This window comes from Hylobates moloch, unplaced genomic scaffold (assembly GCF_009828535.3).
Source record: "Hylobates moloch isolate HMO894 unplaced genomic scaffold, HMol_V3 SCAFFOLD_9, whole genome shotgun sequence".
In the NCBI taxonomy this organism is placed as follows: Eukaryota; Metazoa; Chordata; class Mammalia; order Primates; family Hylobatidae; genus Hylobates; species Hylobates moloch.
The window spans coordinates 54210675-54236381 of NW_026652284.1; the positions used below are offsets into that span (position 1 = coordinate 54210675).

Sequence of the window (25707 nt, forward strand, 5' to 3'; positions counted from 1 at the left end):
TGGGCTCAAGCGATTCTCATGCCTCAGCCTCCCGAGTAGCTGGGACTCATGGCATGCATCACTACACGTGGCTAAATTTTGTATTTTAAACATGGTGAGACAGGGTTTCACCATGTTGGCCAAGCTGGTCTCGAACTCCTGGCCTCAAGTGATCCACCTGCCTTGGCCTCCCAAAGCACTGGGATTACAGGTGTGAGCCACCGTGCCTGGCCAAAAGCTCATTCATTTTTCTTTTTTTTCCCCCCAAGAAGGAGTCTTGCTCTGTCGCCCAGGCTGGAGTGCAGTGGCATGATCTCGGCTCACTGCAAGCTCTGCCTCCCAGGTTCACACCATTCTCCTGCCTCAGCCTCCTGAGTAGCTGGGACTACAGGTGCCTGCCACTATGCCTGGTTAACTTTTTGTATTACTAGTAGAGACGCGGTTTCACCATGTTAGCCAGGATGGTCTCTATCTCCGGACCTCCTGATCCGCCTGCCTTGGCCTCCCAAAGTGCTGGGATTACAAGCATGAGCCACCACTCCCAGCCAAAGCTCATTCATTTCTAAATTAGTTTGGCTTCTAGGCTAATTCATTTCTGAAAGTATTATCCCACATTAACACATGTTGAAAATTAAAGCACAAAAAATTCAAATGATACTCTTGTGGTTATGAGTCAAAACTGGAAGAACAGAATATATCCCTCTGAGATGCTAATAATGGCAAAATATCAACCAAGAAATTGATAAAATTCCTTACTTTGTAAAACTTACTTTCCAGTGAGGGAAGAGATAGTCAATAAATAAAAACAAAGCAAGTAAGTATCCAGTTGTTCTTTTGTATCCTCAGGAGCTTGATTCCAGCCCTGCCCCTTTTGCATACCAAAATCCACATATCCCAGGGGCTGAACCTGCATACAGATAAAAGTCAATTCTCCGATACTCAGGTATAAAATGCTGGCAATTGGGGGAAAAAATCTGCATAGAAATGGACCCACAGAGTTCAAACTGTTGTTTCAAGGCTCTACTGTACTATATGATATATTAAAATATGAAGAAAAAGCAAATTAAGGGGATGGGGGAGGCATAGAGGTCTCACATTTTGTAAAGTTTTATCTCAAGTTGACACTTTGAGAAACTATCCTAAAAGGTAGAAATCCTCATTCAGGGAAGTTAAAAGTACAAACAAGAGAAGAAAAAAACATTAAAAATGTGGGAATATACAATGGTTGCTAATACAACTGTAAATAAAATGACCAAGAATGTTTTCTCCAACTTTATCTAACAACCAAAGATGGAAGATTAAAAATAGGAGAACGTGATGGAAAAAATAGGAACACCATACACATTAATATTAATAGCACTGCACCAATAAGTTGATATTATTTTTCCCTAACAACATTAAGAAACAATTCTAACAGTGGCCATTTCTCCTTTCAGAGGGAAATGTGAGGCAACGAATTAGCTTTACTATTTTTTTTTTAAACAGAACTAAACTCACGCAGAGTAAGGAAGCATTTTCTCTCCTACTGAATTCTGATGACATTTCTAACAGTTACTTATTAAAACTGTTTTCCCTTTCAGGAAAGAGAATGCAATGTAGGTATTCGTTCTTAGTTTAAGCTAAACTTTTTAAAAGTCTGACAGAAATGAAAAAAGTGTCAGGACTTAATGGTTTCTGCTCTTAAGAGCCCACAGCCCACAAAAGGAGACAAATGTGCCAATAATTTCTCCATGCTTTCAGAGTACAGTAGTATCCAAAAGAAGAGTGGTGAGAGGAGAAAAACCAGGACTGTGGTATGCACAAAGCCAAGGAAGAATATGTCTCAAGGACTAACCAGACTTTCTTTTCCAGCACAATGGCAGAGTATACACCCCGGATAATTACAGAGAAAGCAAAGACAAAGTGAACGCAGGAACCCTGAAATGTAAGGATTAGGACTGGATTTTGCCATGGAGATTTCAAACAAATCCAATAGCAAAACCAAAGTGACGATGCTAACAGAGGAGCTACCTGAAACTATGATCCCTCAATGTAAAGGTGAACAAGAAAATGGGCAAAGAGACAACAATGAAATTTGCCTACTTTAAACTTAGCAATGGGTGAAGGAAGAAAAAAATTCTCCCCTGAAATTTCATAACCTCAACCCACAAGGATTCATAGCTGAATTCCTGCTACCTGAGAACATTAAGCAAGGATTTAATCAAAAGTAATCCAGGAAGTAGTGGCCTCAAGGCAACCGGCAGAAACGAACACAAATGTAAGTCCTGGAGAAATTCAAGTTCTATCCTTTGAGGCAACAATTTCACTACTCAGAATCATAGAAAGATACATATAAAATAGCTTCACTGTAAACAAAATCTAGAAATATATATCTATCAATAGGTAAATTACACAAATTATAGCATAGCAACTAAGACGATGCAACCGTTAAGAATGACGTGGGGCCAGGTGCGGTGGCTCACGCCTGTAATCCCAGCACTCTGGGAGGCCGAGGTGTGTGGATTACGAGGTCAGGAGATCGAGACCATCCTGGCTAACATGGTGAAACCCCGTCTTGACTAAAAATACAAAAAATGATCCAGGCGTGGTGGCGGGCGCCTGTAGTCCCAGCTACTCGGGAGGCTGAGGCAAGAGAATCGTGTGAACCCAGGAGGCGGAGCTTGCCGTGAGCAGAGACGGCGCCACTGCACTCCAGCCTGGGCGACAGAGGGAGACGCAGTCTCAAAAAAAAAAAAAAAAAAAAAAATGACGTGGACGTGAGTACTGACAAAAAAATAAAGAACTCCAAAACATACTGAAATAAAGGAAAAGCAAACCTCAAAAATATATGTAATTTATGTTAAAATAAAAGAGGTGTAATTACACAAACATATAAATGGATACAAAGGACCAAAAACACATTCAATTATTTTGTACTCAGTGGAGAAAGAGGACATACTGTTTGCACTACATACCTTTATATTATTTGGCTGTTTTACAAAAATGTAGAAGTGTATTTTTTGCATAATTAAGAAATAACTCCATGGATGATGAAAACACATTCACTCAAAAACATACATACAAACATTCATAGCAGCATTATTCATAATGCCAAAAAACAACCCAAATGCCTACTAACTGAAGAATGAACAAAATGTTACAACCATGCAATGGAATATTATTTCGCCTTCAAAAAGAATGAAGTACTGACTCATTTTACAACACAAATCAACCTCGAAAACATTATGATGTTTTTGAATGAAGCCAGTCACAAAAGACCACATATTGTATGATATCACTGATATGAAATGTCTATAATAGGCAAATCTGTAGAGACAGAAGGTAAGCTGGTGGTTGCCAGGGGCTGGGGAAAGGATAATGGAGGGTGACTATTTACGGACACAAAGGTTGCTTTTTGGGCATGATAAAGATGTTCTAAAGTTAGATTATGGGTATGGTTGCACAACAGAGTAAATAAATTTAAATTATCGAGTGTAGAAATGGGACTATTTTATGGCATGTAAATTTCATCTAAATAAAAATTTTTTCACCCAGCACAATGGCTTGTGCCTGTAATCCAAACACTTTTGGAGGCCAAGACAGGAAGATCACTTGCAGCCAGGTGTATAATACCAACCTGGGCCACACAGCAAGACCACATCTCTACAAAAAAAATAAAAAATTTGCCCGGCATGGTGGTGGTATGCGCCTGTAGTCCTAGCTACTCCGGAAACTGAGGTGGAAAGATTTCTTGAGCCCAGGAGTTCAGGTTATAGTGAGCTATGATCTAGCCACTGCACTCCAGCCTGAGTGACAGAGAGAGACCCTGTCTCTTTAAAAGAAAAAAGGAAAACCTCAATGAGTAAAGAAACTAAACACAGGTGAAGAAAGAATTTCTACTTAGGAAGATGGTCTGAAGAAATTACCCAGGATATAACTCAGAGAAATAGATAATGAAAACATGAAAGAAAGGTAGAGAGACCAAAAAAAAAAAAAAAATTAGAGAACAGAAAGCAACATTTTCTATAAATGTTTCTTAAACAATAATGCTTGGTGGTGCATGCCTGTAGTCCCATCTACTCGGGAGGCTGAGGCAGGGGAATCGCTTGAACCCAGGAGACAGAAGTTGCAGTGAGTCAAGATTGTGCAACTGCACTTCAGCCTGGCGATAGAGCAAGACTCCATCTCAAAAAAAATAATAGTAACAACAACAATAATAATACCTGAGAATCTCCCAGAATTGTTAAAGACATCAGCCTTCAGGTCAATGAAGCCCAATTAATTCTAAGCAGCATAAGCAGAAGAAATCCAAACTTAAACATCACTGTGAAAGCATAAAACACCAATTAAAAAGAACTAATTCTAATGCCATACACAAAAGACAGATTACCTACAAAGTTATAGAAATTAGAAGGCTACCATTTTAAGAACAATGATGTCAGCACTAGAAATCAGTAAAAATATATTTTATGTAAGTAAAACTAACCGCCAATTTAAACTCCTATACCAAGCAAAACTAAGTTTAAAAAAAAAAATGGATGAAATAAAGATATGTGCAGACAAAACAGTTTACTACCAACAGTAACCAACAAAAGATTAAACCCTGAATTCCTTCTGGAAAATGATCCCAAGGGACAGATCTGAGATGAAAGAATGGTGGGCAGATACTTAAAGTGTGTACATCTAAACAGTGAATAAAACAATACAGGCCCACAGTTCCTTATGAAACAGCTCTTGGATGGGCACAGTGGCTCACACCTATAATTCCAGCACTTTGGGAGGCTGAGGCAGGTAGATCACCTGAGGTCAGGAGTTCGAGACCAGCATGACCAACATGGTGAAACCTCGCCTCTACTAAAAATACAAAATTGGCCAGGCGTTGTGACTGATATCTGTAGTCCCAGCTACTCAGAAGGCTGAGGCATGAGAATCGCTTGAACCTGGGAGGCAGAGGTCGCAGTGAGTCAATATTGCGCCACTGCACTCCAGCCTAGGCAACAAGAGCGGAACTCCAGCTCAAAAAAAAAAAAAAAAAAGAAAAAGAAAAAGAAAAAACTCTCTGGGGCAGATGTTTCAAAATTAAAAATTTTTTAGATTTACAAAAAGTTTATAAAGCAGCACGCCACCAAACGCATTAGTACTCAGCACTAAAATATGTGAATACTTACAATATACAGGATTTTTAGGAATACTGCAATCTAATGCCCCAAGATCACAGGCTTTGCCACCAGGAAAGTTTGTGACCAACTTACAAAAAAATTTTTAGTTTTTAGATCTTTTTTAAATTTTGGATGTGATAAGAATATGAGCACAAAATGTCTAATTTGTAAAACAAAACAAGACAGAACGAAATTACAAGGCATTCAACACATAAATTTGGAAGCAGGTGATGGGGAGTTAAAGCATTTTAAGGCCATAGTGTTTAAGAAGAGTACAAACATGCAGATAAACTTTAGATTATAATAAGTATGTATGTTAAATTAGCTACCATAATGGCTACAAATCATTAACATAAAAAACTAACTGGGCCGGGTGCAGTGGCTCAAGCCTGTAATCCCAGAACTTTGGGAGGCCGAGGCGGGTGGATCACGAAGTCTCAGGAGATTGAGACCATCCTGGCTAACAAAACCCCATTTCTACTAAAAATACAAAAAATTAGCTGGGCGTGGTGGCATACACCTGTAATCCCAGCTACTTGGGAGGCTGAGGCAGGAGAATCGCTTGAACCAGGGAAGCAGAGGTTGCAGTGAGCCAAGATTGCGCCACCGCATTCCAGCCTGGGCGACAGAGTGAGACTCTGTCTCAAAAAAAAAAAAAAACCCAACTAACCAAACAGAAAAATAAGCAAAAGTCTATAATTCACAATTCACAAAAACACTATAATGGCCAACAAAAACAGGAAAAGAAACGCAACCTCACTGGTTATCAGATAAATGCAAATTAAAGCCACACTACAATAAGTAATGGTTAACATTCAATAAACTGATTAAGACTAGCTTGGTAGGTATGTACAGGAACTGAAGCTCTCATACATGGCTGGTAGAAGTGTAAACTGGTAAACAATTTTATAAAACTACTTGCTATTTTTTTTGTAAACTTGGATATAGACATATGCTCTCACCCACCAATTCCATTCCAAGGTATACCTAGCAAATACGTTCAACAAAACACAGGTACAAGGAGGATGTTTATAGCAGCATTATATGTGACCAGGCCCAAATAAGAAAAAACTCAAGTGTCCATCATCAACAGTAAAATGAGTATATTGCGGCCGGGCGCTGTGGCTCACGCCTGTAATCCCAGCACTTTGGGAGGCCGAGGCAGGTGGATCACCTGAGGTCAGGAGTTCGAGACCAGCCTGGCCAACGTGGTGAAATCCCGTCTCTACTAAAAATACAAAAATTAGCCAGGCATGGTGGCAGGCACCTGTAATCCCAGCTACTCGGGAGGCTGAGGCAGGAGAATTGCTTGAACCCAGGAGGTGGAGGTTGCCATGAGCCGAGATCGTGCCATTGAACTCCAGCCTAGGCAACAAGAGTGAAACTCTGTCTCAAAAAAAAAAAAAAAAAAAAAATAGCTGGGCACCATGGCTCACGCCTGTAATCCCAGCACTTTGGGAGGCTGAGGCGGGTGGATCACCTGAGGTCGGGAGTTCGAGACCAGCCTGACCAATACGGAGAAACCCCATCTCTACTAAATATACAAAATTAGCTGGGTGTCGTGGCGCATGCCTGTAATCCCAGCTACTCGGGAGGCTGAGGCAAGAGAATCACTTGAACCTGGGAGGCCGAGGTTGCAGTGAGCCAAGATCATGCCAATTGCACTCCAGCCTGGGCAAAACTCTGTCTCAGAATAAATAAATAAATAAATAAATAAATAAAGGGTAAACTGTATATTCATACATGCCAATAAAAGTGAATTACTACAACACAGATCATAGATCTCACAAATTAATGTGAGCAAATGATGTCAGACAAAAAAATAAATACACAGTATAATTTCATTTATGTAAAGCCCACAAATAGGCAAAAGGAATCTACAGTATTAGAATCAGAATGTAAGCTGGGCATGGTGGCTCATGCCTGTAATCCCAGAACTCTGGGTGGCTGAGGTGGGAGGATAGCTTTCCAGGAGTTTGAAACTAGCCTGGGCAACACAGGGAGACCATGTTTCTACAGATAATAAAAAAATTAGCCAGGTATGCTGGTGTGTGCCTGTGGTCTCAATTACTCAGGAGACAGGAGACTAAGGTGGGAGGAACACCTAAGCCTAGGAATTGGAGGCTGCCATGAGCTGTGATCTCACCACTGCACACCAACAGGGGTGACAGAGTGAGATCCTGTCTCTAAAGAAAAACAAAGAAGAAATCAGGATGTGATTATCTTTAGGAGAGGGAGGAAGTAGTGCTTAGGAATGGACATAACGGAGGCTTCCAAGGTGGAGCTACCATTCTATTTTTTTATGTATGCTGATTACAAAGGTGTATTCACTTTGTGAATATATGAACTTTACATGTAGATTTGTGCATTTTCCTGTTTGTTGTATTTCAGTAAAAACATGTATCAAACTGATCTAAAATTGACTGTGGTGATAGTTGCATAACTCCACGAATATATTAAAAGTCATTTTAAATGGATGAGTATGTTATGTGAATTATTTCACAATAAAGCTGTCAACAAAAGCAAAAAAAGTTTATTAAACAAAAAAAGAAAAAGCAAATATGGAAAATGTTAATTTTTGAATCTACACAAAAGCTAGGTGTTACACTGTTTCTTTCTACTTTTCTGCACGCTTCAGATTTTTCCTAACAAAGTTTTCAATAAAAAATAAATGCAAAAAAAACAGCTAAAGTAACATCTAAAAAAAATTGTAGGCCAGGAGCGGTGGCTCACTCTTGTAATCCCAGCACTTTGGGAGGCCAAGGCAGGTGGATCACCTGAGGTCAGGAGTTCGAGACCAGCCTGGCCAACGTTTCTACTAAAAATACAAAAATCAGCTAGGCATGGTGGCGGGTGCCTGTAATCCCAGCTACTTGGGAGGCTGAGACAGGAGAATCGCTTGAACCCCGGAGGCAGAGATTGTAGTGAGCCAAGATCGCGCCACTGCATTCCAGCCTGGGCAACAAGAGCAAAACTCCATCTCAAAAAAATAAAAAAATAAAAAAATAAATTGTGTGGAACTTCCAAACTAGCAGAGGTAGAAAAAATAGAATGAGAAAACAGAAAAACAAATCAATCCAAAATAAGGAAAGACACAGACATAGGAAGACAAATGAAAAGCACTTAAAAGGAAAGAAATAAATCCTATTATATCAGTTACTCATTAAAAATTGGACTAAGTTCTTTAGTAAACAGTAAAGAATATTAGATTGGTTAAAAAGTATAGTTATTTGAGATTTTTAAAAAGATATTACTAAAATGTTAACAGCACAGAAAGGTTCAGAGTCAAAAGATAGAAAAAAGATACTAGGATAAGTTTTAAGAAACAAAGCTGGCATTGTTATGTTAATATCAAGTGAAACAAACGTTAAGGCCAAAAATAATAAAAGATAGAGAATAACTATATAATGATACAGTCACCATGGGCATAAAACCTGTATACACTTAATAACAACCTCAAAATAGATAAGCAAAGGACAATCTACAAGTCTGTCTTCATAGATTTTAGTAACACCTCTCAAAGTAATGAGCAGCTCAAGTAGACCAAAAGGATAACCGAATCGAGAAAAAACAGTCAAAAGTTAATAGGCATTTAATAGAAGAGCCACAAATGCCCCAAAACACATACAATTATACTCAATTATTCTTATTAGCTAAGGAAATATAATAGAACCGTAAGGAGTATCTTTCACCAAAATAAGTCAAGTGTTGGGAAGAATGTGGTATCCCTGGAACTCATGTACTACCAGTAAGAGCATAAACTGATGTAATTACTTTGGAACAGGATGGCATTAATCTAGTAAAATGGAACAGACATGCCATAAGCCAGCACTTGCATTTGTAGGTCAATACCCTAAGCGAAAACCATGAAAATGTGTTACAACATTTAAACCAGCACTGTTCATATTAGGAGTAAAATTGATCAAGTGTGATAGTTTATACCATGAAATACTACTTACTTAGCTTTAAAAATATACTGCTATCATATAATCTTGAAATGATAAAAGTCAGAAAGAATTACTAACAGTATGAGTCCATTTACCTAAAGTTTAAAAACAAAATATATTGTTTAAAGCAAATATAAGGAAAAATAAAGGATCACAAACATAAAATCCAAGACAGCAATTTACTGTGGGAAGGAAGTAGTGAGGTACAATCGGCAGTACATTTAAAAAAAAAAAAAAAAGGACACAGAAGGGGCTTCAAAGGTAATGGCAACTTTTATTCCTTAAGCAATGTGAATATTTTATAAATATTCTTTAAAATATTCACCTATGATTTCCATTTTTATTTAACTTTTTTTGAGACAGGGTCTCACTCTGTTGCCCAGGCTGGAGTACAGTGGCGCAATCTCGGCTTAATGCAACCTCTGCTTCCTGGGCTCAGGTAATCTTCCCACTTCAGCCTCCCAAGTAGCTGGAAACACAGGCACGCACCACCACACCCTGCTAATTTTTGTAGAGCTAGGGTTGCGCCATGTTGCCCAGGCTGGTCTTGAACTCCTGGGCTCAAGTGATCCTTCCACCTCAGCCTCCCAAAGTGCTGAAATTATAGGTGTAAGACACCATGCCCAGCCTCATCTATGATTTTTAAGTTCTTCTGTATGCATGTTTCATTATATATATTTTTTTTTTTTGGACACTCTTAAATTTGACTGTGAAGGGAAAGAGCAACAGGGTGGTAGCAGAACTGAGGCAGAGACAGGTGTTTGTTAGGAGAAACTTCTGCATATGTAAATATTGCAAAGAAGGATAAAGGTGAGAGAAAGGTGGTGATAAATGAAATTGTAAAATATCTGAGAAAGAAGAGATCAGCTAGATGCTGAGTACAGAATTAGAGACTTTACAAGGGATTGTGTTTTCAACGGGTATTACTCTATACAGGAAAAAATATACATTTTTAAAAATTAAAATCACCCCTTAATCTCACCATGCAGTGATCTCCTTGGGGCAGTGATTTTTCTTTCCATGAATCTGTATTTTCTAATATTCAACAATAAACATGTGTAAAATATTTTTTTAAATAAAAATGTGATCATGCTGACAACAATGTGGCAGATGTACTGGAAGTTAAGACTGAAGGCAGGGAAGACAGGCTGAAAACTACTAGAAAAAAATTACAGTTGAGACATTACTAATGAACAGCTGGAGGAATCAAAGGACTTACTTAGGATACAGAATGAACTAGATTTGGTGACAACTGGATGTGGAAAGTGAGAAAGAGAAGAAATGATGCTGACCCCAGAGTATCAGTCTGGATCGATGACAGTGTTCTTAACTAAAAAAGAAATACAGGAAGAAGCTAGGCATGGTGGCTTCTTGGCCTATAATCCCAAGTACTTGAGAGGCTGAGGCAGGAGTTCAAGACCAGCCTGGGCAACACAGTAAGACCCAGTCTTTTTTTTTTTTTTTTAAAAAAAAAAAAAAAGGAAAGAAAAGGTGGAGGAAGGGAAGATTAAAAATGAAGGGGGAAGGAAAAAGGAGGGACGGGGAGAAAGAAGAAAGGAGAGGGAAGGGAGAGGAAAAAGGAGCAATACAGGTAGCTGGTCTGTTTATGAAGGGTTGGAGGCAACTGAGATTAAGATTAGTTTTGGACCTGACCAGTTCAAGTTTCCTGTGAACATTCAGATTGACAGAACAAAACAACGGAACCAGCCAGAAATGAACAATGACTATTCCCTTTAAATAGAGCTGCCCTCTTTAGGGTGGGTATGCTGTCTACCATGAATCCAACGTATGTACATGTACCTTAAACCCGCTTGGCTCCAAGAGGCAAAGAGTTTACAACCCTAGAATCAAATTTTAATTTTTCAAGCTAGTTCAGAAGTTATCTGTCTGGTATTCAGGAAATGAACACTCCAAATGAAATATTTGTTTTCTGAAAACCTTGACTCAGAATGAAATAAAATACAGTTCTGTATCTTCCTCTCATTGATCCCTGCATTTCATGCCATAGATGAAAAGCAGTAATTAGCACTAAGCCTGACAGAGTTAATGTTTCATTTAAGCCAACCATTTTTATTTTACTTTGGAAGAATAAATTTTTTTTCTTGTAAAAATACAGTTCAAATTTTTTTACCTTCCAGGTTTCGGCAGGCTTAGCTACCTTCAAAGATACTGATATATATAAATTAAGAGTTACATAAATGTCATAAAGCATGTTATGCGGTGAAAAATCTACAGCCAGGTCTAGCACAAAGTATTAAATACGCTGAATAAAATGACTGATAATGCCACCTTCAAAAGGTGGGAAGTTTGGTTTGACCAACAAATTGAACTACAAATCTCACAAAAGAACTATGTAAACTATGTATTAGTATACTAGGGTATGTCATGTCATGTATTTCTTCAAAATGTAAGCAAAATGCAAACTTTAAGACTGTTAAGTTAGGTGCTGTAAGGGATATTCTATGGTCTGAACATTTATGTCCCTCCAAAATTCATACGCTGAAATCTAATTCCCAAGGTATTGGAATTAAGAGGTGGAGCCTTTGGGAGGTGACTAGGTCATAAGGGTGGAAAACTGGTGAATGGGATTAGTGCCTATAAGAAGGCAGAGAGCTAGTTTGCCTTGCTGCCATGTGAAGACACAGTCAGAAGGTGCCATTCTGGACTACTGAATCTGCTGGCACCCTGAATCTTGGACTTCCCTGCCTCCAGAACTGTAAGGATTAAGTTTCTGTTGTTTATAATTACTCAGTCTAAGGTACTGAGGTATAGCAGCCTGACAAGAAAGATAAAATAGTTGGTTAGATGGATTATTTATTTGGCAAAGTCTTAGTTACCCAGGATGGAATATAGTGGTACAATCATAGCTCCCTGCAATGCTCCCGCCTCAGCCTCCCGAGCAACTGGGCTACAGGTGTGTGCCACCATGCCCAGCTAGTTTATTTTTTATAGAGACAGGGTCTTGCTATATTGCCCAGGTTTGGAATTTAACTCCTGGCCTTAAGCAATCCTCCTGCCTCGGCCTCAAAATGCACTGGGATTAGAGGTGTGAACCATTGCACCTGACCCAGCAAGACATATTTAATTGGAAACTCGAGGTCTGATTTGTAGGAGTGTATAATACATGCAATTTGGATAAGTAACAATGTGTACCTTAGTATCTTCATAATTAAATACCTCAGATTGTTATTGAAAGAATACAATGAGATGGGCTGGCAGATGCAACTATTTTCAAGCTTAAAGTTCCAAATAAACATACTAAAGTAGTATTAATATTCACAGATGACAATAAGGAAAAAAAAAAATGGGAAATAAAAAGAAAGAAAAGATGACCCTAAAACAGTTTACCCTAACCAACTTTCTTATAAAGTAAATAAAGCTGGCATGGTGGGTCATGCCTGTAATCCTAGCATTTTGGGAGGCCAAGGTGAGAAGATCACTTGAGTCTAGGAGTTCAAGGCCATCCAGGGCAACATAGTAAGACCCCCATCTTTACAAAAAATAAAAAATTAGCTGGGTGTGGTGGTGCACGCTTGTAGTCTCAGCTACTCAGGAGGCTGAGGAGGGAGGATCACTTGAGCCTGAGAGGTCAAAGCTGTAGTGAACCCTGATTGTGCCACTGCACTCCAGCATGGGTGACGGCATGAGACTCTGTCTCAAAAAACAAAGAAAAATATTGATTCTATGACTTAGTAACACCATTCTTAAAAATTTATACTAAAGAATACCATAAAATTAGGGGAGGCAATACAAATGCCTAGGAGTAAAAAAAAAAAAAAAAAAAAATATATATATATATATAGAAACAACAGGTATATAGCTAAGTAGATCATGGCGTATTGTTAGAATAAATATTGATGCTCAACTCTCTACACCAAAAGGCAGCTTCCAGAGCTTTTCAGTTCTATGACTTAAAAAGAAATCTAGGTTAGATCTTTCCTTCTAGTAGATTTAGTCTCAAAGGAATAAACATCTGGTGATTTGTAATATAATGAGCATTATTGTTAGAACATTCTTCTAATAAATCTATTTTTTAGAAAAGATGTACTGCATTGTCATTGCCATTTTTATTGCTGAGGTCAATATTTTCCAGTGAACATAAAATCTAGTTTTCTAATAAACTCATCTCAGATGGATAAAATTGATACCATAGATTCTCTGAGAACACTTTTCTTCTGTCAAGTAGAGTTCTCTGAAAAGTATGAATTACAAATACAGTTAACCCTTGAATAAGTTGGGAGTTGGGGAACCAAGCCCCAAACAGTCGAAAACCCACATGTAACTTCCGATTCCCCCAAAACTTAGCTACTAATAAACCTGTTGACCAGAAGCCTTATGTTATTTGTCAGTTACATAAAGTCAATTAACATGTTTTGTATATTATATACTGCGTTCTTACAATAAAGTGAGCTAGAGAAAACAAAATGTTAAGAAAATCATAAGGAAGAGAAAATACATTTACAGCACTGTGCTGTATTTATCAATACTGTAAATTTATGTTATCTGTTTATAAGATGGAATCATCTATCTGAAACGGTGGGCAACCACAACTGTAAATCTACAGTATTTATCAAGCAGTTCAACTTTTTCTGTCAATGTCATGACTTTGCTCTGCTTCTTAGGAGTACTTCCAGCATCACTAGTGGCATTTTGCATGGATTCCATGGTGTATGATTCAAAGTTTGCAGTATTGCACTAAAACACAATGAAAAATACACCAGAATAGCAAGAGATCACTTTTTACTGCAATATGCAATTTAAAGGCGAGACTAACTGCTCATGCAGAGGGTCATACCGCATGTTAAGTGGATATTCCCAACACCTGAGCTCACAGCAATAGTAACAGAAGGTGATTATGAAATTTTGTGCAGTTATGATTTGATACTTCATCTTTATATTTTACTTTTTTTTTTGAAACAAGGTCTCACTCTGTCACTCATGCTGGAGTGCAGTGGCGCTATCTTGGCTCACTGCAACCTCCGCCTCACGGGTTCAAGCAATTGTCCTGCCTCAGCCTCCCAAGCAGCTGGGCTTACAGATGCACGCCACCACATCCAGGTAATTTTTTTTTGTATTTTTTGGTAGAGACGGAGTTTCACTATGTTGAAGCTGGTCTCAAACTCCTGGCCTCAAGTAATCTGCCCACCTCGGACTCCCAAAGTGCTAGGATTACAGGCGTGAGCCACAGCACCCAGCCCTGTTTACATTTCTTGACTGTGAACAGTGTTGTATATGGTCCGTAAGTGGGTAGGTATGAAAGTTTTGTTACCTTCTGGAACCATTTTTTTGTTAACAAAAAAATCATTATTAATTAAATCATTATTTATTAAATGATTCTCAAAGTTCCTTTTAGTTTAAAAATCCCAGAACCTAGGTTATTCTCATTTTCACAAGTTAAAGCTTTATTAGAAGTCTTTTTATATTGTTCAGCCTAATTCAATCATGTATCTGTAATTACTTTTCTATAGTTTTATATATAGTTTATATTCTCATTATGTTTTTAGTACTTTTCTATATTACCTTCGTCTAATGCTATTGTTATTTCCATATATCCATATCCCTAAACAACTATAATGGTCTAAAATGTTCCAAAAAACTAAGTAATGAATTTGGTCTTAGTACAAACTGTTTCAGTCAACCAAATAAACAAATAGGTTAAAACTCATGTCATCATTACCTTGTATCTTGTCCTAAGTAAATAGATTACCATTTTCAATTTAACATTGTAGGAAACGCTACTCAGTATAAACAATTCCCCCCTCCCCACTTTCTACCTTTAAACACCCACTTAAACATAGACAAATTATATACACTTACAATTTTTTTTTTTTTTTTTTTTTTTTTTAGATGGAGCCTTGCTCTGTCACCCAGGCTAGAGTGCAGTAGCGCGATCTCGGCTCACTGCAACCTCCACCTCTCAGGTTCAAGCAATTCTCCTGCCTCAGCCTCCCCAGTAGCTGGGATTACAGGCATGAGCCACCAGGCCCCACTAATTTTTGTATTTTTAGTAGAGACAGGGTCTCGCTGGTCTGGTCTTGAACTCCTGACCTCAAGTGATCTGCCTGCCCTGGCCTCTCAAAATGCTGAGATTACAGGCGTGAGCCACTGTGTCTGGCCACACCTATGCATTTCTAAGCACTATTTACACAGAAGACTTCCATCAGCAGGAATAAATTTTTTTTTTTTTTTTTTGAGACAGGGTCTTGCTCTGTTGCCCAGACTGGAGTGCAGTGGTGTGATCTCGGCTCACTGCAGCCTCTGCCTCCCGAGTTCAAGCTATTCTTGTGCCTCAGCCTCCTAAGTAGCTAGGACTATTGGCATGTGCCACCACACCTGGCTAATTTTGTATTTTTAGTAGAAAGGGGGTTTTGCCATGTTGGCCAGACTGGTCTCAAACTCCTGGCCTCAAGTGATCCGCCCACCTTGGCCTCCCAAAGTGCTGAGATTATAGACATGAGCCACCTTGCCCAGCCTAAAATCTTAAAATGAACTGCTAACTTTATGGTTCCAGGGTAGTTACTTTGTCAAGCCCAAATACACACATAACAAGACAGTTTGGGAAACTTTTTAATTCAAGGAAGACAGTGATTTGTTTTCTTCTTTATCATGCTCAGGTATACTATACTGCGATTTTAGGGATTTTACCAATACTTTCTCCCGACCTACTAGGTGGAAACTTGTATATGCTGGTCAGAGTCATTAACAAGTAGGAAAAAAATCACATTTAATTCTTATAGGAAGATTTTCTAAGCTGAAAAATACAGCAAAAATGTTTAAACCCTGGCACTTAAGGTGGATAGAAAACTAAAGTATCTCATACATAGAGAACTGACCAAAATAAAAATACCAACTTTTTTCACTAGAATAGTTTCAATGTATGTGTTCTAAAATATAATAATGTATTATAAAAGATTGCAAGTATGTAAGAGTATGTAAGATCAGTATTTTGATAAAGAGCAAGTTCAATCTTCTAAGCCTTCTTAAAAACAACTTTTGTGCCGGGCGCAGTGGCTCACACCTGTAATCCCAACACTTTGTGAGGCAGAGATGGGCAGATCACAAGGTCAGGAGTTCGAGACCAGCCTGGCCAATATAGTGAAATCCCGTCGCTACTAAAAATACAAAAATTAGCCAGGTATGGTGGCAGGCGCCTGTAGTCCCAGCTACTCAGGAAGCTGAGGCAGGAGAACTGCTTGAACCTGGGGGGTGGAGGTTGCAGTGAGCCGAGATTGCACCACTGCACTCCAGCCTGGGTGACAGAGTGAGACTCCCTGTCTTAAAAAACAATAATAAATACATAAAAATTAAAAAAAACTTTTGCTTCAAAGTTTACATAAATTTGGGCCTCAGTTGCCAAAAGTAGCCATAGAATGATTCTGAGATTTTCAGAATACCTTTAAGCAGCTGGGCGTGGTGGCTCATGTCTGTAATCTCACCACTTTGGAAGGCTAAGGCAGGCGGATCACCTGAGGTCAGGTGATTGAGACCAGCATGGCCAACATGGTGAAACCCCATCTCTACTAAAGATCCAAAAGTTAGGCAAGGCATGGTGGCTCATGCCTGTAATCCCAGCACTTTGGGAGGCCGAAGTGGGTGGATCACTTGAGGTCAGGGGTTCAAGATCAGCCTGGCCAACATGGTGAAACCCAGTCTCTAATAAAAATACAAAAATTAGTTGGGTGTGGTGGTGCATGCCTACAGTTCCAGCTACTTAGGAGGCTGAGGCAGGAGAACTGCTTGAACCTGGGAGGCGGAGGCTGCAGTAAGCCGAGATTACGCCATTGCACTCCAGCCTGGGTGACAGAGGAAGATTTCGTCTCAAAAAGAACATAAAATGTATTTATGACAAGTTTCATTCTAAGAAGGAATTAAGAAATATGAAAAGTACAAACACTGATTTATAAAATCAATTTTGACCTCCTACGTTGCCAATTCAAGAAATTACCAGTTTAACTTTCATTTTCAATTATTAAAACTACAGCAGCTGAATTTTTAAAAATTCAGTATATTAACTGTTGCCAGTTCATGAAGATTTAAAATAATTTAAAAACATATTTTTATTTTTTTTGAGAAAAATATATTTTTAAAAGAAAAATCTGACTTCAGTCATAAGCAGATACAAAAAAAAAGTCAACATTAGAAAAAGTGCTAAAAAAAAAAAAAGCAGCAGCTAGTACCTTTTAATACTATTTTTACTATTTAGGATCAGGGGTAATCCTTTCCAAGCCATCACCATTAACTGTCTTAACTTTGTTACTTGCACTTATTTTCATCACAAACTTGCAAGGCTTGCAAGGACTGAACCAACCTTCCCTATCATTGGGGGGGGTTTTGTGTGTGTGTGTGTGTGTGCATGTGTGTGTGTGCGTGGTGGTTTTTTTGCTTTCTTTTTGGTGAGAGTCTTCTAAACTGAGCAATTTCTTCAAGCACAGCTGACCCTCAACAACACAGGTTTGAACTGCACAGTTGCACTTATACATGGATTTTCTTCTGCCTTTGTCACTCCTGAGACAGCAAGACCAAACCCTCCTCTTCCTCTTCTCAGCCTATAACAAGGATAAAGATTTTTGTGACTAGCTGCGAATGGTGGCTCACACCTGTAATCTCAGTACTTTGGGAGGCTGAGGCAGGGGGATCACTTGAAGCCCAGAGTTTGAGACCACCCTGGCCAACATGGTGAAACCTCATCTCTACTAAAAATACAAAAATTAGCTGGGCATGGTGGCGCGAGCCTGTAATCCCAGCTACTGGGGAGGCTGAAGCAGGAGAATCACTTGAACCCAGGAGGTGGAGGCTGCAGTGAGCTGAGACTGCGCCCTGCACTCCAGTCTGGGTGACAGAGTACTTAATGAATAGTAAATATATTTTCACTCATGATTTTCTTAATAACGTTTTTTCTCTATCTTACTTTATTGTAAGAATAGAGTACATCTATCACATAAATATACATAAATATGTAAGAATATTGTAAGAATAGAATACATCTATCACATAAAATATGTGTTAATCAACTGTTTATCTTATAGGTTAGGTTTCCAGTTAACAGTAAGCTATTAGTACTTAAGCTTTTGAGAAGTATAGTTATATACGGATTTTTGACTGCACAGGTAGTTCGCTTCCTGTTGTTCAAAGGTTAACAGTAAATTAGAATAATCTGAAGTAAAGCTCTGTCATCATGCAAAAGCTGTAACTATGTTTCAGAAACCCAATCGGTATTTCATAGACATTAACAGATGTTCTGTCCTCTGCAACATCTAAAAGAACCAAACACAAACTCCCTATACCAAAATACTCCCATCTCCCCTCAGCACATACAGTTCTACTCTCAGACACACCTTAAAAATAAAACATTTGGTAAAGGAATACCATTTCAGAAATGAGGAAAAGTATACAGAGACACAACACATTTGAGTTTGGAAAGAAAGCAATCACATAATCTTACTATCAATGAAGCAAGACCTAAAACTACTTGCTAAATTACTTGCTGTCAGTAAGGGTTACATACAGGAAGCTTAAGAAAAAATCTACTACCGGGGGCAGGGGGTGGGGGAAGAAAAGATACTCTCATTGAAGCATTATCTGCAAAGTGAAAGAATTACCAACCAAATATTAACTGGGCTGAAAGACGTGTATCGTTAACAGGAAGCTTACCTTGACTTTTAAATGCTGTATAAATTTTCCTTTTCAACCCAATTCTTTACTTTCTCTAACTGGGACAAGGCAGAAGCAAAAGACAGCAATGGAATCAGAGATAAGGCAAGAAGGCAATATACTCAACTGTGTTTTCCTATCACTTCTGGCCTATTTTGAAAACAGTACTATTTATCTTTGTTCTATTTATTAACCCAGAAAACACTGGAGTAATGATTGCCAGTAAGCACTGCCCTCATTGAGTTAAAAATCTAATAAAGACAAAGTGTCTTTATAATAGCTACAAGGCAGAAGTGAAAAACCCTACGAAAGAGGTAAAACATGATACGGGGGCACACAAGGTACTAAAAAGTATGTACAGCTGTGAGGATGAGGCTAAGGTTGGTGGATTTATGATGTCAAAGTATTGAGTTACAAAGAACTAAAGTGGATTTTGAGTAAAATTTGAATTCAGGAAGAAAGTTCAAAGAGTGGAGGGGCTAACTAAATTACCTGCTAGGTAAGTTTTAAAAACAAACAAACAAAAAACCTAGGAACAATAAAAAAAACAAGACAGGGAGCTATCGAAATTGCCCAGAATTCAAAATGAAAATTCAGGCTAGACATGGTGGCTTATGCCTGTAACCCCAGCACCTCAGGAGGCCAAGGGAGGAGGATCGCTTGAGGCAGAGTTTGAGACCAACCTGGGCAACATTACAAAATATTTTAGAAATTAGCTGAGCATGGTGGCATGTACCTGTAGTCCTAGCTACTTGGAAGACTGAGGCAGAAGGATCCCTCGATCCTAGAAGTTCAAGGTTACAGTAAGGTACAGTTGTACCACTGCATTCCATCCTGGGCAACAGAGTGAGGTCCTATTTCTAAAAAAATAATAAAAATAAAATGGAAATTCAACATAAAAAGTCACTAATAATAGTTGCCAAATATTCCTAGCAAGTAAAGGATACTGACAGAATCTCCACATATGCAGTAATATCCATAAGGACAAGAGAGATATAAGCCCAGGGGCCAAAGTCATAAACAACTTGATTCTCAAGAATTTTAGTGGACTGATAAGTTCAACATAGGTTGTAGAATGGGAGATACAAGGACTAGCAATAATAATGACCCCAATGAAGGGCAAAAAGACTTAAAAACAAGAATATCTTTCCAAGTACCTAGAAAGGACTATTTTTGGTACTGGGCCCTGATATGGTTTGATACAGGCCCCTAAGATTACTTTTGTTATTTTTTGTAGAGATGGAGTCCTGCCATTGCTCAGGATGTTCTCAACTCCTGGCTCCAAGCAATCCTCCCACCTTGGCCTCCCGAAGTGCTGAGATCCCAGGCATGTGCCATCGTGTCCAGCCCAGATTATGTTTTAAATGAGATTTTTATGCATATTCAACTCCAACAATTCATGATATAATAAAATATTTTTAAATTTTGTTTAGGTGGACTCTACTGGCATTAAAGAAGAATCACTGAGCTCATAACTGAGCCTATGGAACCGCCCCATAGCCACATCTTAATGTACTCAGTTCACTAAAACTGCTCCACAAAAAACTCTCATGACAGATACTTTGTTTGTTGTATAAAATAGCCATCAAACAAAACATTTTACTAAAGTTGATAAGACAGTCAATAAGTGCTCAGATATGTACGGGAAATGGGTGGTCTTTGACAGAACTATAATTATGTAGGAACAAAACAAATATAGATATTTCCAATCTCAAATTTGATTCTTAAATCTTTCAAGAGGATTAAACTTTGAAATGTTTCCTGAACTCTAAAACAGGTACAAGGAGATGTATTACAACTTACCCAATTTACATAATTGGCACACCTAAATTCCTGCATTGTAGTGAAGGTGAGTCTACAACTTTGGCTGCACATTAAAATTACCTGAAGGCCAGGTGCAGTGGCTATCGCCTGTAATCCTAGCACTTTGGGAGGCCAAGACGGGCAGATCATGTGAGGTCAGGATTCGAGATCAGCCTGGCCAACATGGTGAAACCCCGTCTCTATTAAAAATACAAAAAAATAGCCAGGCATTGTGGTGAGTGCCTGTAATCCCAGCTACTCGGGAGGCTGAGGCAAAAGACTCACTTGAACCTGAAAGGCAGAGGGTGCAGTGAGCCGAGATCATGCCAGGGCACTCCAGCCTGGGTAACAGAGACATCATCTCAAAAAAAAAAAAAAAAAAGAATTACCTGAAGAGCTAAGAAAAATTACAATACCCAGGATGCATTCCAGAGCAATTAAATCATAACCTGGGGATGGTATTTTTTTAAAGTTTCCCAGGTGATTTCGATGTGATATCAAAGTTGGAAACCACTGGTTTGAACTGCATGGTTAACGCAAAAAAAAAAAAAAAAAAAAAAAAGGAGGAAGGTATGATCTACAGTAGAAAATGAAAGAATCAAACAAGAAACCTGGATATAGCAACAGTACCTTTTACTAGTTTTAACTGGACTTCAATACTTTCAAATCAAAAGTATACTGAAACTGAAATCAAAATACAGCTTGGGCACAGTGGCTCACGCCTGTAATCCCCGCACTTTGGGAGGCTGAGACAGGCAGACAGATTGAGGTCAGGAGTTCAAGACCAACCAGCCTGGCCAACATGGCGAAACCTCGTCTCTACTAAAAATACAAAAATTAGCCAGGCATGGTGGCGCATGACTGTAATCCCAGCTATTTGGACGGCTAAGGCACAAGAATCACTTAAACCTGGGAGGTTGCAGAGAGACAAGATCATGCCATTGCACTGGGTGACAGAGTGAGACTGTCTCAAAAAAAAATTTTTTTTTTAATTAAAATACAGTCATTTCTCATTATTCACAGTAGTTAAGCTCTCTACAAAGTTGTGGCAAACACTGAATTAATAAATATGGAATCCACAGTTAGAGGAAATATAGGGTTAGATTCCTGCCAGCCTCTGGTCACATTATTTTCTTCAACCAATCAAAAGTAACTTGTTTGTGTTTGTCTAAAGACTTTCTTTTTTGAGACAGAGTCTCACTCTATGGCCCAGGATGGAGTGCAATGGCATGATCTTGGCTCACTGCAATCCAACCTCCACCTCCCGGGTTCAAACAATTCTCCTGCCTCAGCCTCCCGAGTAGCTGGGATTATAGGTGCATGCCACCATGCCCAGCAAATTTTTTTTTTTGCGGGGGGGTGAGGGGATATTTTTAGTAGAGATGAGGTTTCGTCATGTTGAGGCTGGTCTCAAACTCCTGACAAGTGATCCACCCACCTCAGCCTCCCAAAGTGCTGGGATTACAGGAATGAGCCACCATGCCCAGCCTCTTATTTACTATATATTGTTGATTAATATCAAACTCACAGCCAAAAGCACTATAACGCATGCCTGAACAAATTTTCTCCAAAAGGCACAGCACAACCTTCACATATACACAGGAACACTAGACAGCACATAAGTTAAACAGTGAAATTACCAACAAAAAGCACAAAAAAGCGAAATAATGTGGCACAAAATAGACCTCAAAAATAACTGAATATGAGCTGAGTGTAGTCTTGTTTGATCTCAGCTGGGAGTGTGTGCATAGAATGGCAAATTCTTCACTGCTCTTTAAGTGTGCAAACGGCAAAAAAAAAAAAAAAAAAAAGGCACTGCAAGTATCAGTTTTAGGGTTACAAGTAAGTGTCACGAAGACGTGAATTCACAAATACGGAAATCATGAATAATGAGGCTGGACTATAGAAACAAATCAAGGTAACCAAAACTAATTGTTATAAAGAAATGAATTCTGTCTGTAACCCCAGCACTTTGGGAGGCTGAGGCAGGAGGACTGCTTGAGCCCAGGAGTTCAAGACCAGCCTAGGCAACATGGCAAAACCTCATCTCTACCAAAAATACAAAAATTAGCCAGGTGTGGTGGTGTGCACCTGTAGTCTCAGTTACTCAGCAGGTTGAGGTGGGAGAATCGCTTGGGTCCAGGAGGTCAAGGCTGCAGTGAGCCGTGACTGCACTACTGCATACCCTAGCCTGGATGAGAGTAAAACCTTGTCTGAAAACGAACAAAAAATATGCCCAGCGAGGTAATTTTCTCCACTAGAATTCTTAAATTGGTTTTCCTAAGAATGTAACAAGTTTTCTTTTATCAGATCTCTCTCTATATTTTTAAAACCTATTACTTGATTTCCTTTATATATGTTCCTTTCATGTAGTAAAAAAGACTATTGTAATTTTAAAATTTTTAACATTTTATCTTATAGACTATCTCTAATCATAAAACGCAGCAATATTTACAGAAAAGGCAAGGTGGTTAGACTAGATGACACCTGAGATGCCCTCTGGCTCAAAGATTTTGTAAGTCTAAAGACTGAAGTTGATAATGCCTCTTTTAATTACAATAAAGGCTTATAGGTGAACACAAAAATATTCTTAGCAGACCAGGAGCGGTGGCTCATGCCTGTAATCCCAGCACTTTGGAAGGCAAAGGCAGGTGGATCATGAGGTCAAGAGATCAAGACCATCCTGGCCAACACGGTGAAACCCCGTCTCTACTAAAAATACAAAAATTAGCCAGGTGTGGCAGCGTGCGCCTGTAGTCCCAGCTACTCGGGAGGCTGAAGCAGGAGAATTGCTTGAACCCAGAGGCGGAGGTTGCAGTGACCCAAGATCATGCCACTGCACTCCAGCCTGGTGACAAAGCGAGACTTGGTCTAAAAAAAATATATACATATATATATATATTTTTTTTTCTCAGCAATATTTTGTACTACAATCACATTTTTTAATAGTAGGACTGCAATATAAATTCTTATCTGAGAAACAGCTCTCCACTCACCCAGAGAAGTAACCTGAATCCAACTTGATACTATCAAACCTGATGGACTCTCAGCTTGGTCCTATACAACTTCAAACGGAAAACAAGCTGCCATATTAATACTATGAAACTAAATAATCCCTACATTATATGCAAAAATGAATTCAAAATGAATCAAAGACCCAAATGTAAAAGCTAGAATTATTATATTTTCAGAAAAAAACTTAGATGCAAATATCCATCACCCCCTGGATTAGGCAATGATTTCTTAGATATGACACCAAATACACAAAGAAAAAAACATAAATTTTTCCAAAATTAATTTTTGTCCTTCAAATGATACTATCAAGAAAATGAAAACACAGCCTACAGAAAAAAAGGAAATTGGCTGGGCGCGGTGGCTCATGCCTGTAATCCCAGCACTTTGGGAGGCAGAGGTGGGCAGATTACGAGGTCAGGAAATCGAGACTAAAATTAGCTAGGTGTGGTGGCACACACCTGTAGTCCCAGCTACTGAAGAGGCTGAGGCAGGAGAATCGCTTGAACCCATGAGGCAGAGGTTGCAGTGAGCCAAGATCACAGCACCACACTCCAGCCTGGCGACAGAGCAAGGCTCCGTCTCAAAAAAAAAGAGGAAATTTTTGCGAATGTAATAAATAATGTCTAATAAAGGACGTGGTGTCTAAATACATAAAGAATTTTTACAATTCAACAAAATGACAAACTGTTTAGGATCAGGTGCGGTGGCTCACGCCTGTAATCTCAGCATGTTGGGAGGCTGAGGCGGGTGGATCACTTAAGGCCAGGAGTTCGAGACCAGCCTGGCCATTATGGCAAAACCCCATCTCTACTAAAATATAAAAACTAGGGCCGGGTGCAGTGGCTCATGCCTGTAACCCCAGCACTTTGGGAGACTGAGGTGGATGGATCACGAGCTCAAGAGATCGAGACTAATCCTGGCCAACAGGGTGAAACCCCACCTCTACTAAACATACAAAAATTAGCTGGACATGGTGGCACACACCTGTAGTCCCAGCTACTCGGGAGGCTGAAGCAGGAGAATCGCTTGAACCTGGGAGGCAGAGGTTGCAGTGAGCCGAGATCACGCCACTGCACTCCAGCCTGGCAACAGGGCGAGACTCTGTCTCAAAAAAAAAAAAAAATTAGCCAGGCGTGGTAGCACATGCCTGTATTCCCAGCTACTCAGGAGGCTGAGGCAGGAGAATCGCTTGAACCTGGGAGGTGAAGGTTTCAGTGAGCCAAGATCATGCCACAGCCACTCCAGCGTGACAGAGTGAGGCTCCGTCTCAGAAAAAAAAAAAAAAAAAATTTAATGGGCAAAAAATTTGAATAGATATTTCTCCACTGAAATACCAATATGCACAAGAAAAGACATTTAATACATCATTAGTCATTAGTGAAATGCAAACCAAAACCACAATGAGATGCCACTTCACACTAGGATGCTATCATGGAAAAACCACCATAATAAACACTGGCCAAACATAGAAATTGGAGTTCTTGCACACTGCTCACAGGAATGCATAATGCTGCAGTTGCTGTGGAAAAGTTTGGCAATTCCTTAGTGTGGTATTGTGATTTACAACAAGAAATATATATTTGGTCTTCATCTAGCTCCTAAAACCCTTGGAATCTAGTAAGTTATAAATATCCTTTTATATGTTAATACCATGACTGGTGGCTGGGGGCTCCTGGAGAGCCTCAGAATGGGGACTGACAGCCAAAGGAACCAACCATGTGATTAGAGGGTGGAAACATTCAGCCCCACCCCATGGATCTTTGGGGAAGAAGGGAGGGGCTCAGGGTTGAATCGAACACCAATAGCCAATAATTTAATCAATTATGCCTAAGTAATGATGCCTTATAAAAACCCAAAAGGAGAGTTTGGAGAGGTTTTGAATTGGTGAATAAGAACATAGCCACATACCCCACGGGGCCAAAGGCTCCTGGGTTCACGACCCTTACAAACCTCACATATGGGGCCGGGTGCAGTGGCTCACGCCTGTAATCCCAGCACTATGGGAGGCCGAGGCGGGCGGATCACGAGGTCAGGAGATCGAGACCATCCTGGCTAACACAGTGAAACCCCGTCTCTACTAAAAATACAAAAAATTAGCCGGGCAAGGTGGCGGGCGCCTGTAGTCCCAGCTACTGGGGAGGCTGAGGCAGGAGAATGGCGTGAACCCCGGGGGG

General features: G+C 39.4%; 1 protein-coding gene across 6 annotated transcripts in view; it reads right to left on the reverse strand.

The window, feature by feature from the left end:
- The window catches only part of UBE2W (ubiquitin conjugating enzyme E2 W), an 87711-nt gene that overhangs the window by 51682 nt on the left and 10322 nt on the right, over positions 1–25707 (reverse strand). Inside the window, exon 1 of one of the 6 annotated variants that reach the window (XM_058443746.1) lies at positions 19452–19984. The exons of the other annotated variants lie outside the window; for them this stretch is intronic. The gene's annotated coding sequence lies outside the window, so the exon portion shown is untranslated. Of the gene's footprint in view, positions 1–19451; positions 19985–25707 lie in introns of those variants that run through there. 6 annotated transcript variants of the gene reach the window in all.